General features: G+C 46.1%; 1 long non-coding RNA gene across 1 annotated transcript; it reads left to right on the top strand.

Moving 5' to 3' along the window:
- The first annotated feature begins 4,223 nt into the window (after nucleotides 1–4,223).
- On the top strand, nucleotides 4,224–11,660 carry LOC118177011. Its single transcript, XR_004755634.1, has 2 exons — nucleotides 4,224–4,412; nucleotides 10,669–11,660. It is a non-coding gene; the product is annotated as an uncharacterized LOC118177011 (long non-coding RNA).
- Nucleotides 11,661–13,672: the final 2,012 nt, after the last annotated feature.

The following is a 13,672-nucleotide window of genomic DNA, read 5'->3' as shown; positions in this document are numbered from 1 at the left end:
ATGTATGAGAGTCAGAGAGTGAATTTGACAAGAAGCTCCACCAGACTCACCTAGAAGCTCAGCAAAGTACAAAATGTAAATCCAGCAAAGAGAAGAGTGGCCTAGCTCAGGGCCATGATCTCAGTTACCCTGCTTTAAGGTGTCAGTAACAGGAATTGAGCCAGGATAATCAGAGAAGAGCCACAGCAGCTTGACTTTAGTTAGGGTTTATGTTCCACATACATAAGCTATTGATAGATGTTAAAGGTAGACGGTATTTTTGTAGGCACTTGTTCCACTTCACGAGCACATACGTACAAACCTAGGCAGACACAAACATGCGTGCACAGCTACTGCTCCAAATGCTTTCTGGTGTCCAGCTTGCTCAAATGCTTTCAATTAGGGTTTGGAAAAGGTTGACTCAGTCAGCGTATGCGACACTTGCCAGAGACAAAATTAGTTTTAGTCACTGCTGTTTTCCTTCCAAAACAAAAAGCCCCCCCCTCCCTTGCTCTCTTCCCTTGTATTATGTGGCACGTATTCTCAGGTAGGTGTTTAGCTGATTTTTAATGTCATGGAAACTTCATCTGCGAATTCGTTAGAAACTCTTTAGTGAAACAGTCTAGTAAAACAGATGATTAATATTGGTAAGCTCCTCATTTGCATATTAATTAGTCTCTGTACTCAACTAATTAAAACAGGGCTGCCTGTTTGTAGACTTTCTGAATTCCAGATTGTTGCTATTGCTCCCACGTAGGTGTATTTAGCACAGCTAAGGCAGGCCATCAATACTACCCACCAGCCACCCAAAACAGCAGTAGCAACATTTAAAAGCATTTGGGGCTCTGAGGAAGGTACTTTCAGCATTTTCTTTGAAAAAAGCAAGGCCAATGCTTGAAATGGCAGGATGTATTGGCTGAGCAGTGCTCCAGCTTCTCTGTGATGCTTTCAGGGAACAGGACAACTGCAGAAGCTGGCCAAATCCAAGAGAAACAGGACATCACAGGGCATGAACAAGCTCACACCAAGCTGCCCTTAAGCCTCCTGTTACTCAGCTTTCTCCAGAGATGCAGCCTAAAACCAAAGCTCAGCCTGACAACCCAAGACGTGAAAACTGAAGGTTAATTCTGACCTCTGTCACTCTGGTGGATCTCTGCAGGGATGTCACAGAGACCAGGCTCTGGCTGACCTTTCATAGGTGAAGAGCTGCATGTCCCCATTCTGCATTTCCCTGCTGGCACTGCCTGGGTGCGTGCATTACAAAGAAACTCTGCTGTAGATTCCTTGCCTTGGAGCTTTAGCACTCAATCACCCATCTCCCACAAAGACCAACTTGGTCACAGAGCTAGCCAGCACTGCCCTCTCTCTCCAGGGCAGGAGGAGACCCTGCCCCATCCCGCCTTTCCTGGCTGAGGACACACCATAGCCCCCTCTCCCACCATGCAGCCCCCTGTGCTTCACAGCCAGCACACCTGCTGGTGGCCATGACTCCTCTCTGTCCTCCTGACACCTCTTCCAGCTCCTCCTGCTGCTCTTGCTTCTGGACCTGCTTCGTGGCTCTCTTCTCCTTCCCCTCTCTCCCCGTGCACCTGGTTTTAGGTACTCCCAGCTGCTGGTGTTCCCCACTTTGCCATCCCCGCAGTAGTACAAACCTCCTGCAGAAATTCGGCAGCTGAGGATAAAACACGCCAGGCTGAGAGGCTCTGTACGAATGTGTATTTACTGCTACAAAATGTTTTGCATGGCAGTGACAAGTAGGTTTTCTCAAACTGTCTGTGCACACAGGGTTTTTCCTCAGCCTAGCTGCCAATAGCAGTTTGACAGGTTTTATTATACTCCATTATTCACAACAAGCCAGGTCGCTGTGCCATATGCTGTCCAGTCCTGCTAAAGCTAACCATGTGCCCATGTTGGCTGCTCACCAAAGCTGGTTAAAACATGCTCCTTTTTGCCTGCTATTTGTTTTGAAAGAACTGCAGACAGGGGCTTCGGGTCAGGCGTTCCTGTCTGTTTTATCACACAACTTTGCTCACCCTCAGCAGCCCAAGGGCCAATTCAATGGGAAAATCAGGGGTCCTGGTATGGTTTGCACCTGTGGTTCTTGTAGAAACCTGCCCAGTCCTGGGGCTGGTGCAGTTTGAGATAGGAGCAGAGCCTTAAACCTCTCTGTGGCCACGGGAAGTGAATTCAACCTGGAGTGCAGCTTTTGAGATGATTTCATGCCCTGCTTAGCAGGACACACAGCAAAGAGCCATGCAGTATTTCTGAGACTAAACCTTTGCTTCACTGGCAACAGCTGTATCAGAGGCATCACAGCTCCAGCAGGTGTTGTACCTGCATATGGCTGGACAGGCTTCCGAAGGCTTCCTCCAAACCAGTGCTCACCACCCCATAGCCCATGCAACTTGCTACAGCCTCTTGCTTCTCTCACAGCTTTTTCTTCCCAACATCAGGCAAGCTGATGGCAGAGACTACTAAGTTCTCCCATTTCTGTACATGACTCTTGTTTCTTTGGGTGTGCTGTCTGCTGATTCTCTTCCATTCCCTTTGGTGTCATTTTCCCTGTTTGTGTGGCTTTTCATGATCCTGTCACTGGAAAATGAGCGGTGCCTCTGGCCCTTTCTGGAGACGGGTTGGGTTTTTTAAATCTCTTTCTGTTGCTAACTGCTACACTTTTTGTTCACTTCACACATTTGACAAGCACAGCCATCCTAGATCAAATGAGATGTAGTTCAAAGTAGTCCTGCCTGCAGCAGTGGCCAGCAGCAGCTGGCTAGGGAAGAATGCAGAGACACAATGAACAGAAAGGGATCTTCCTGGCCATCACCAGTTCAGGGATCTCTTAAGAATTTCCACAAATTTCAGCTTTTCAGGTCTGTCATCTTCCATGTGATTTCCTTTCAAAAGCCTTTCTTCATCTCCTTGGCTACTCTTATGGTGTTTTGTTTTTTTCATTAAGTTTATGTACTTTCAAGAAACGAGCAAAAACTGTGGCGCGTTCCCCTCACTGTGCTCCATGCTTGTACACCACCAGCCTGTGAATCCTCTAATCATGCCATTACAAGGATGCTCCAGCCCTGGGCCACCTACAGACTCCAGGGGCCGCTGTAGTGTGTGGCACCGTAAGGACCCAGCAGAAGACTTATCTGCCCATCCCTGTCCATGTGGCACCACCGTGAGGGTACATATAAATCATGGTGGCAGCCTCAGGCTGGGAACAGTGTGCCCCCCGCTGCATGCGCTAAAGGCAGGTGATACTTAGGGGTGTGCTGATGACATGAGATAATTTTGATTTAAAGCATGTGAGATGATTTTAAGTGTATATCCAAATTTACACATGAAACACAGTAGATGTGCCCACTGTGTGTTACCCAATTCAAGGGGTTGTACACTTCTTGGTGCTGTAGGCAGAATCTGCTTGTCCCGTCTCATAATTTCCTGGGTTCCCATCACATCCTTAATGTATCTCAGTTTCTAAGGGTCCAGTCATTTGCAGAAATTGTCATTTTAATGCTATGCATGCTCATGAACTCTACGGATGTCAGTGGCAGGCCACATTCTATTTTCATTGCATGACCGGGGCTTGTCTTGCCACTAGCTTTTCCTCTTCAAGTTGGCATAAGCTTCTATAGATATCTATAGATATCTATCTAGCTATGTCTATAGATAGCTATAGAAGCTGATTTGTTCTTCTGTGTTTGCAGGCTTGACAGTCAAGGCAGCACAAGTGGCACAAAGGGGTCAACACCCAACTTTATTTTAGCCGTGCAGGGCTTTCACCTTCTTGGATTATTTTGATAGAGTGCTGGATAAGATTTCCAATAATCTCGTCACCCTCACCATGTGGTGGGAATGTTCTGGCATTCCACCACAGTTCTGTACTACAAACTGAGCAATAACATCTCTCATTTCATGAGGTTTTCGAACTGGAAGTTTGAAACACTCACTACTTAACAAGGGAGTTAAGTTCTAGATGCTATTAGAGCCCTGAGGGCACCACCTGGCCTTAATTGCCCTGAGAAGCACTCATCTGGGACCTTTGACCAGCGCTGATCCTGTCTCCTGCTGGTCCTGATGGGACTCCATGGATGGGGTCCTGCAGTGACACATCACTTCACCTTGTCTGGCTGCCACTGGACTGCCACTGCTCTGCCCTGCTCAGGCACTGTGGGGCTCTGCTTTGCTGGTGAAGGTGCTGTCCCACCTGTGCTGTGGCCACTCTCAGCTCCTTGCTTGCCCTCTCCTGCTGCTCCTGCACGGGTGTCCTGCTGGTATTCTCAGACGTGTCCTGTCTCGTCAACTCCAAGGCAATAAAAGACAGTCAGTTCTCTGGCTCTTCTCAGGAGAAATGGCCAAGTGTTGCTGTGATACATCCAAAGAAGGTCATCTACTACCTTCAGGGAGATGCTGGCACCCAGAGAAGCTTGCTTTAGGTACAGTGCACACACTGATACTGAAATTCTTCATGCTGTTGTGGTTTTGCTCTCTACTTTCCTGAGGCATGGCCGTGTCTTCCCTTGAATCCTTCCTGAGAGTAGGAGGCATTTAACTGTTTCGATCACATAATAGGTTGCTGTTCGTTGTACTTCTCAATAAGGACAGAATAATGCATTTCCTATGAATTGCATTTGCTTCATGCTGGCCAATGCATGTCATCAGCATATGGATGTATTTTTCCCAGCTCATTTTCCTGCTTATCAGTTTGGTTGGTATTACATGACAGCTAGGTCTGCAGTCCAGCAGAAATCAAATTGGTCATTGATCCTAGAGCCGAGTAACTGCAGTGGTGTCTGAATGGCTAGCAGTCTTCAGAGATGTGCCTCGCATGTGTGAATCTCCCTGGCTCTGTTATCACACCGTAGAAATCCTCTTCGCTGGAAGTCTGTGTCAATAACTTTACCACTCCTTAAGCAGCTATGCCTTCCTTCTGCAGAAGACACCCTGCTGCAGGGAGAAATGGGGCTGTTTCTCCAACATCTTCCATCCATATTCATGACCTGTATGTTATCCTCCAGTCTCCTGAATTGTTTCTATGCTGGATTTTTTAGATTTATTAGTTGGCTTTCCTGCTTCATGTAAACTATTGCCTTTGGCACAGGCACTTGTTCTGCTCTAGCAGCCATTGCTTTGGTTCTGTCTTTGGTTCATTTCAGAAGCCCTTGCTTCTCCTTCCATAGGCATAGATCTGTGTCTGAACGAACTGGAGTCCTCGCAGTTCAGAGGTGGGGGCACTCGCAGGGAACTTTAATGAGTCTCCATGCCAGACTTCTTCGTTGTTGCTCCAAGTAGGTTTCTTCTACATTATATGAGCACAAACATATTGTAACATTCCCCAACAGCAGCTCTCATTTCCCCAGGGTCACTGTACTCACCAAATACATTGCATGCTTCCTTACATTACAGGCAAGTGAGGGAATTGCATGGCAAGTGTATCTCGATGCTTACCCCTTTCTCATGTCACTGGAGGAAAAGACTAACTTTTGTGTCCACGCATCCCTTGGCCAACTGTTAGCACCCAAATGGGGACATTTCTTCACAGGCTTGGACACATAGCTCTGAGGCTGGAAATAAGAGCATCTCTGCACTGTTTTTACAAGCTTCTGTCTTTGTGTAGTCTCACCCTCATTCTTCCTGGGGATCTCACAGGATTACAGGTTGTTATCTTCTGTGCTGCCGCATGCTTGCTTGGCAAGAACCAGGAAGGGCTACATTTATGAAACAGAAGTTGTCTTCTTAGGAACAAAGATGTCTCCTTACTATGATACTGCAGCCAGTGTTAAACTATATGCATGTAGACTGATGCACAAGTTTCCCCAGTTCTTCGTTCCCATTTTAAGACTGTTACATTGACTGCTTCAACGCTACATCAGAAAACCAGTCATTTGTTGGATCCTCAGATGTTAACAAGGCCCAAGGAACTGTGAGCCCTGAGCCCCAAACTAATACAGGCACAGGTTTCAAAGGCTAGAGCCTTCACTTTGTTTAGCAGTTATTTTGTTAGTGCCAAGCAGGTATGTAAATTCCTCCTGTTGGAGGTAATGTCTTTGATTCCTGGTATCTAAACTAACCACCTGGGGAAGGAGTCAACATCCCAGGTCTGTGTAATAATGAATCTTTGTTACGCATTCCTTCATTGCTCCCTGGACCCTCTCCAAGTTGGACCACTGGTTTTGGTGTATTTCCTGACAGACAGAAACATCATGTTGGCAGCTTCTCGAAGACTTCCTGGGCTCCAGAAACAGAAATCCTCAGCCTCTGCCCACAGAGACAGCCCCTGAGGATGAATACCCTGGCATGTTTTTTGTAACAGAATCTGAAGAAGAACTTGCTGATTAATAGGTCACAGAGATGTGCCCTGAAACCTCGTGGTCGCTTACCTGACTGCAAATACTGCCCTTTTTGCCCAGCTGTAGGAAGCTTCATGCTTGGCTTTCCTTACTTACCCTTCTGACATGTTGTGCTTGGATGAGCAGCACCTCTGAAAGCTAGCAGGGCATTCTCTACATGGGGCTCACCTCTTCCAGGCCAGGAAGAAAGAAATGTCTGTCCTGGCTGGTGTGACTTCAAGGTGGCAATCCACACTCGTGGAGCTGTCCTGGTTTGACAAGCACCATCTCGGGGTGTACGACCCAAAGAGCCCATTGAGTCTCTCACACACGTCGGTGCCATTGTTCAGGCATTCAGCACACTCCTTCCAACTGCTCGGCAAAAGAAATGTGTTCAGAGGTGTAAATAATTTTGACAATTTAAATGTTGTGTTAATACACTGATCAAAATGCTGAGAATTTTTAGGTCAGGGCGCATCTGTTCATCACAGCAATCTTGTTAAGAGGTAAACCCTCATAGCCTGGGAGATACTGAGGAAACATTGCAGGATTTCTGCTTGGCTGGATTTTTATTTTTTCCCCAGTATTAACTTGTGCTGGATCTTCACCACAGAAAGACTCCTGTCAGGGTCTTGAACACCAATCAGAGAGACCTCAGCAGAAGCAGCATTAAACCAAATGGGACCGAAAAGGCCAGAAGTGTCTCTGCACTGCTTCCCAGCATCAGTACTGATGAATGGCCAAGGCTAATAACCATTAATCAACCCTACTAAATGAATTCAAGGAGTTTAGACAAAACTAAAAGGAGCAGAGTCATGGGGCCAATGTGTAGAGCTGCTGTCATTCATGAGAGGTTTGGGTCAGTTTCCTGCCTGTGCCACTGATTCACTAGCTAAATCTGGGCACCTCTGAGGCTAACAGGAGGTTTCCTGTTGTCTGCCAGGAGCTTGGCTTTGAGCTTTTATTCTCTCCTCTTCCCTGCTTCTGAAATAAGGATAGTGCTGCTCACCAGGGATGCTCTCTTCAGGCTTGCACTACCTAGGGTGTGACAAAAAGCCAGATCTCCTGTGGCCATTAAACTTCTTGGGACATTAGCCCCACCGTCTGGGTACAATGTGTCCTGCTTACCATGAAATTTCTCTGGGAATAAACCCTTTTGAGTCGATGCACTTCACTCCTAACAAAGCGGTACAATTTGCATTACACATCCGTTGTTTTAGAAAACAATGGATGAAATCTGGAGCTCTGCACTTGGTTTTCGCTCAGTCTGTCTTCTGTGGGAATATTGCCAGCCAAAGAACTGACTGAAGAAGCACTCGTATTAACACTGTGTTTCCAGTGTTATTTGTCTGAGTAATATACTTCAGACTGTATTTATTAACCTGAAGTAAAGCCCAGGGAAATCTGTTGAAATCTTTGCATTGACCACAATTAGCTTTAGATCAGAGCCAAAAATAAGGAAATATGCAGGTTCTTGAAAATCCAAGCATGTAGGCAAGAAGAATAGTCTATTCCCTTCTGGGGGCCTGGGGGGAATGGAGGCTGAGAGGTGAAACTGCCTGTCTGGTCCTGCTTGGATAATCTGAGATCGACACCAGGTAAATACATGTGTTTTAGGAAGTACTGGCTATGAGATGAAGATGTTCATTTGACGTGAAACGGGCTAAACTTTAAAGAGCAAATTAAAGACACTTCAAGAAACTTCAATTAAAAAAATAATAATCCCAAAGCTTCACATGGTTTTGGTATAGCATGCATTAAGGACCAACTTCTTTTAATTGAATCCAAAAAGCTCCCTTGACTATTCTCTCTTCCATTTCTACCTTCCCCCTCCTTTGGTATCTGTAGCTGTTATGTTTTATTTACAGATAATTGGAAACGGAATATAAACTCTTTCAATAAGCCCAACTGGAACTCCAAAGAAATCAGCTATTAATGAGTTTACTTAAAGCAATCATGCTTAAAGGCAGTAATGATGGATGGATGGGGCAGCAGCAGGCATGTTCTGGCAGAAGGGATGAAAATCCACAGCTTCCCCTGGCTTAGGGAAAAGCTTGATCTCAACCCAAAACCTAGCAACCGACTTCCTCAGGTGCTGCCTTTTCTGCACTGAACTGATCTGGCTTTAATCACAGCTCTCAAAACTGACTTTCACATAGCTGAAAATCTAGATCATTTGAATTATGGAGTGTGGTTCCTCTTTTTGTAATCGGCATATAGCTTCACCAGTGGTCAAGATGGGTCAGAATATGCCAGAGGAGAACACAGGACTCTGCTCAGAATACTAAAATCAGAGCAGGTTTTGAAGAAGGGGCTGTTCAGTTCTAACTCTGATAATTTTTTCTCTGTTGCTGCATTCCCTGTCCCAGGAGCTTATCCACACTGGCTGATGGCTAGTTCTTGTCTTCTCCACATGGCCAAATCTTGGAGTCCCATTTCCTGACTGTCTGTAATTCTAGCAGCACATGACTGACAAAGAAAGGACTCTCCATTTCCATTTTTACTTTTTCCTTTCTATTCTACATAGATGTATACACATACATATTTTTTTTTTTGGTCACGTTTCTTCCTCTTTACTAGCAAATATTAAACTACAGGGGAGTTTGAGCTGAAGTACATATGGCACATTTGATAAAGATGTTCTAAGTGGACAAATCACTCCCAACTATTTTCCACTCGCAAGGAGCAAAGGCAGTCTCCTGCCTGTATTCTTAACAAATCTCTCCTTGCTTTTATTGGCAATGCTTCTGTTTTGGCAGCAACCTGTCAAGTTTGGAGCTGGCAATCATGTTTTTTAGCATTCTCAGCTCAAATGCAGGCAACGTTTTCTACAAAAACACCCTTCCTACTCTTCGTTAGTGCTTCCAACATCATTGTTCCTGGTACAGAAAGCAAACATTGGTAGCTTCCCCTCTCCCATCACTGTAATCTGGGCTGAACAGGGTTGAAGTGACATGAAGTTTTCAGTTAGGAAAAAATATTCAGTGAAGTAACAAAAAGAAAAGGCTCCTGTAGAAAGCCCAGAATGTAGTCAGACACACAAGTGGCTGTCAAGGTTAAGAGTTGTAAACTGGCTTTGAATTAGCTGGTTGGTCCACACTGTGCCATGTGGAGATACTTGATTCAGGATACTAGGAATGCTACGGTGTGTTAGCATCACTGCACCGTGCTCCATTCTTGTCCCATGAGTCTTTTTCAGCTCAAAAAAAAAAAAGAAAAAAAAAGAAGAAGAAAAAAAGATCCTTAGAAACACATTACACAGGAAGCAAAACAAGACAAGCCCAATAAATGGGGTTGCTTTTTCCACTCAGTATAGAAAACATGCAACATGCATCTGAATCATCAAATGAATCAGGATCCTCTTTGCTTGAGCAATGAGTTTGTCCTTACAATCCCTGTTTAAAACCCTTCTGGCTTCCTGTGCATTTCACCAATTATTTAAAATCCACATTCCTGTAGAGACCTTTAGGCTCCTAGTTCTCTGTTGTCCTACTGCCTGCCCTCACTGGGTTTCCTGTCATTGGTCTCCCTTGTGCAGGAAGGGTACCAGCTCAGGCCATGCTGTGCTCTGGTCCTTCCTCAACAAATATCATATCTCTTTCTCTGTTCGCTGCATTCTCATTTTGCAACGAGACCAGGGATAATGACATTCTGCTTCGCAGCTGCACATGGAAGAAGACTTCCTAACATTTCCTTCTAGCACTGTTGCTGACTCCCTCGGCTATCTCGTAAAGCTTAGGAAATCAGTTTAGCCTGTGGCCTCCATTTCCCTAAGCTTCCTATCCTGATTCCTGAATTCTTGCTCCACCCTTAGGAGATCAGGTAATCTAGGATGGGATTCAGTTCCCAATAACCATACATACAGATCTTAAAAATAAACTATGAGTCAATGAGGAAGTTAATCTCTGCTGAGAAGTTTGGAGCCCTTTCTGTAGCCCACCCTGGGGTTAGGATGAATATCCTAGCCCCAGCAAAGAGTAACAAAGCTCTTCACACTTGTCTGTCCTTTATCCATTCTCATGGAGCCTCTGTCCCCTCAACACAATTCACTTCGGTGACTGCAGTCATTAAAGGCGTTGGAAATAGGGTTGGAGACTTATGCAAAGTCCTGCCTCAGGTGTCATGACCAATGAACCGATCACACATGCCAGCTCCTCTTAGAATGTCATCCCTGACTTTGTACCCGATGGCACATCTGTCACTCAGTAGCCAAACATGTTCATACAGCTGAAGCCTTTAGGTGCACTTGTACCCTCAAAACTCAATGGAGTTGCTGTCATCCTCCAACTGTTCAGTGGTCTAGATGAAATTAGTTAGAAGTCTAAATGCAGCTGCTAATAAAGATACTGTCTTTCCGTCTCAGAAAAAGCACCAGCTCCTTTTGCTACCAGATGTCCTCTTTGGCAGTTTGAGTCAACGAGGAGTGAAGTGATGAAGAATGAATGCAGTCTTCAAGTGGAGGCCTCAGGCCCCAAGTGGCAGCGGTGGAGACAGCAGAAGGGAAGTTCTCTATTGCTGCTGCCTGCTGGGACTTGGAGTTGATGTCAGTTCCTACTTACGTTGCTTGTCACCAGAATCCAGCAGAGACATTTGTGTGAACGTTCTCATGTTCAGCAAACTTCCCCTGTTGGTTCCACGCAGGTCTCCTGGAGTACTACTTGCAGCCTTCACTGAGGGGTCTGTGGGTATGAAGGCTATGCATAGCTTTACTTCAGCACCACTACGACTTCAGGCAGCAAAAGTTCTCTCCAGCTCTCATCTCACTTACAGCAACAGCGCTGAATAGGATTGCCCCAGATGGTCAGCTCTGGACTGAGCAAACTGATTTAAGGGCTGGTGACTCTCAGATTTCAGCATCATTGAGATGTTTTTTGTTGTTGTGTTTGTTTGTTTTAATGTATTCATTTTTAAAGTATTTGAATTACCTGCTCAAGACTTGGATTTCACTATTTCAGTTTTCCGGAACGCTTTCTCCCATTCAGCCTAAGATAACTTAAAGAAGACAAATTTCCTTCTGTGCTATAATCCAGAGGTTTAAGTAGGTATAAAAACACTACCTGTGTTGACCCCCAGGAATTCAGTTATGTGACTTCGACTCGGAGCAGCCACATTCTGTCTCTGCCCCTTGCCTAGACTTTGCCGTCGTAAAATCTGCAGCTATGCTGTACTTGTTATTGTGATCTAATGCTCCCTAGCAGTCTGGAAATTACGGCCATCATGTGCAAGTGCTCACTACGGTAAGCTTGGTACTTTAGCACTGCCACATCAAGGAAGTTAATCCTCCACAAGGCAGCTGCTGCTCTCAGCTCTGCTAGTAGAAATGTTCTTGGGCTTTAGCTTTGTGTTACAGCTCCACGCCTGTTGCGGTATACGACGATGGCACGGCGATCGGTGGCAGCAGCAGTTACGAACCAGACCCTCACGAGCCCGGATGGCAGATGTGTGCATCTTTCCCCAGCAACATCTCCCAGGACTGCCTTCACGTTCTGACAAAGCTTAACCCAGGCCGCAGCACCCCAGATTCCGCCGTGCTCACACCGAGGCAGCCCTCCACCATCTTCGGAAGCCGGGCGCCGGCCTCCACCCCGCAGGCAGGCCGGCTGCGTGAGGAAGCCTCCCCCGGCGGCTGAGGCGGCGCTCGGCCTCCCCCTGGCGGCCTCGACCGGCAGCGCGTCGGCCCTTTGTCCCCGGCCTGCGGGCAGCCTCAAGGCCCGAGGGCTCCGGAGCTGCTCCCTCCTGCCCCCGGCCAGCCCCGAGGCCACCCCGCACTCTGAAAGAAAAATAAATTAATTAATGAATAAAAATAAAATGCTAATTCTGCCCTGATTCCCTCTTCTCGCGCCACCTCCGCCTGCATTTCACTGCATCGGGGACATTTAACAGCTTGTTGCCTACTGCGCTCCTTCTTCCCCATACATCAATAACAGGCTTTTATTTACTTTTCTGATAAGGCCCATCATCTCGCTTCATTCTGTGCCTTTCTCTGAGTTCTGCTCCAGTGAGTCCTAATGCCACTTTGGTGGCTTGGCACACGTCGGGAGGGAACAGCCATCGAGGTCCTTGGGATGTTGCTAGTCAAGCACCTTTCCTACTGTCAGGGCACTGAAATGTTAGCTGTCACACTGTCTCCACATTCACACAACAGCCCCAGCCATTGCCTCTGCTAGAGAAACTCCACATAGTCCAAATCCACTCCATTTGGAAGCCTTCCTTGGGACCTCTTTCCACCCGAGTGCCTATGGAAATCTGGCAGCACATATTAGCTATTAGAGGCAACTAGTTCAGTGTCAGTTTATTTATCTTGTTTACCTTGTACTGTTTATCTCAGTGGTAAAAACTTACTGCCTCCATGCTTTTGCATCCAGCTAACATGCATTCATTTGGATTCACGTTACTGCCTTCCTCTTTCACTACCTCTTATTGCTCTCATTGACATGGAGTCTTCTATCAAGGTACATCTACACAGTCCAGTAGATCATATCTTGGATGGCCCGGTTAGCACCAGATAGAGCACGGCAGTCCCTGTAGCATCAGGTCGGACAGGTAAGGCCTTGTGAGACTTTCCATGTTGCTGTCACAGTGCTATCTGAGGCCTCCAGTTTTGATGGTGAGCTTCTACCTGACACTCAGGAGCACCTGTCTGATGTCCACCTGTCTTAACACCTTCATTTTTTTTTCCTCTCTAAGTAGCCTCACTTTTTTTTTTGTGAGGGCAGGAGAGGACAAAAGGCGTTATTTTGCAGTTTGGAGCTGTTGATCCTGTGGTAATTTGGTAGCAGCAGTGACTAGGACATTTAATGGGAGACAGATACACCGAGTGGAGTAGCAATGTTTCACTACATGACAGTCTGGGGTGGGAATAGCTGTTGAAATCCTCGTGATAGTCCTTGTTAAGGTCTTTTTTACTACTTGTCACATACCCTCTCTGCTCCCAAATCCAGAGTGCTGCTGTTGCTTCTACCAGACAAACCACCTGTAAATGCTTCTATGTACTTCTGTGGGATCTTCGGCAGTATCAAGAGCAGGAGACATGGTCCAAACAAGTCTTCTGTATGCTGATGATAAGGCAGAAAATGAAGTGTTGAAATGTCAAGACGATGAGCACTACTTCAGCCAAACAATGACTGCACTTCTAAAGAAAAGAGCCTACAGAGAGCTCAGGGGTTCTCAAAGGCAGCATGGCACAACAGTTCAAGAGAACCATTCTGAGACAGAAGCACTCACCTGTATGCTCAATGTTATTATCTGTGCCTCAGTCACTGTTGGGTGACAGTAGTGGCTGATTCTGCCTCTTAGGACAATGCTTTCTTTCTTTCTTTCTCTTTCTTTCTTTCTTTCTTTCTTTCTTTCTTTCTTTCTTTCTTTCT

Source organism: Oxyura jamaicensis, chromosome 1, assembly GCF_011077185.1.
Source record: "Oxyura jamaicensis isolate SHBP4307 breed ruddy duck chromosome 1, BPBGC_Ojam_1.0, whole genome shotgun sequence".
In the NCBI taxonomy this organism is placed as follows: domain Eukaryota; kingdom Metazoa; phylum Chordata; class Aves; order Anseriformes; family Anatidae; genus Oxyura; species Oxyura jamaicensis.
Note: the sequence above shows the minus strand (reverse complement) of the source record. Positions and strands in the feature narration are given on the sequence as shown.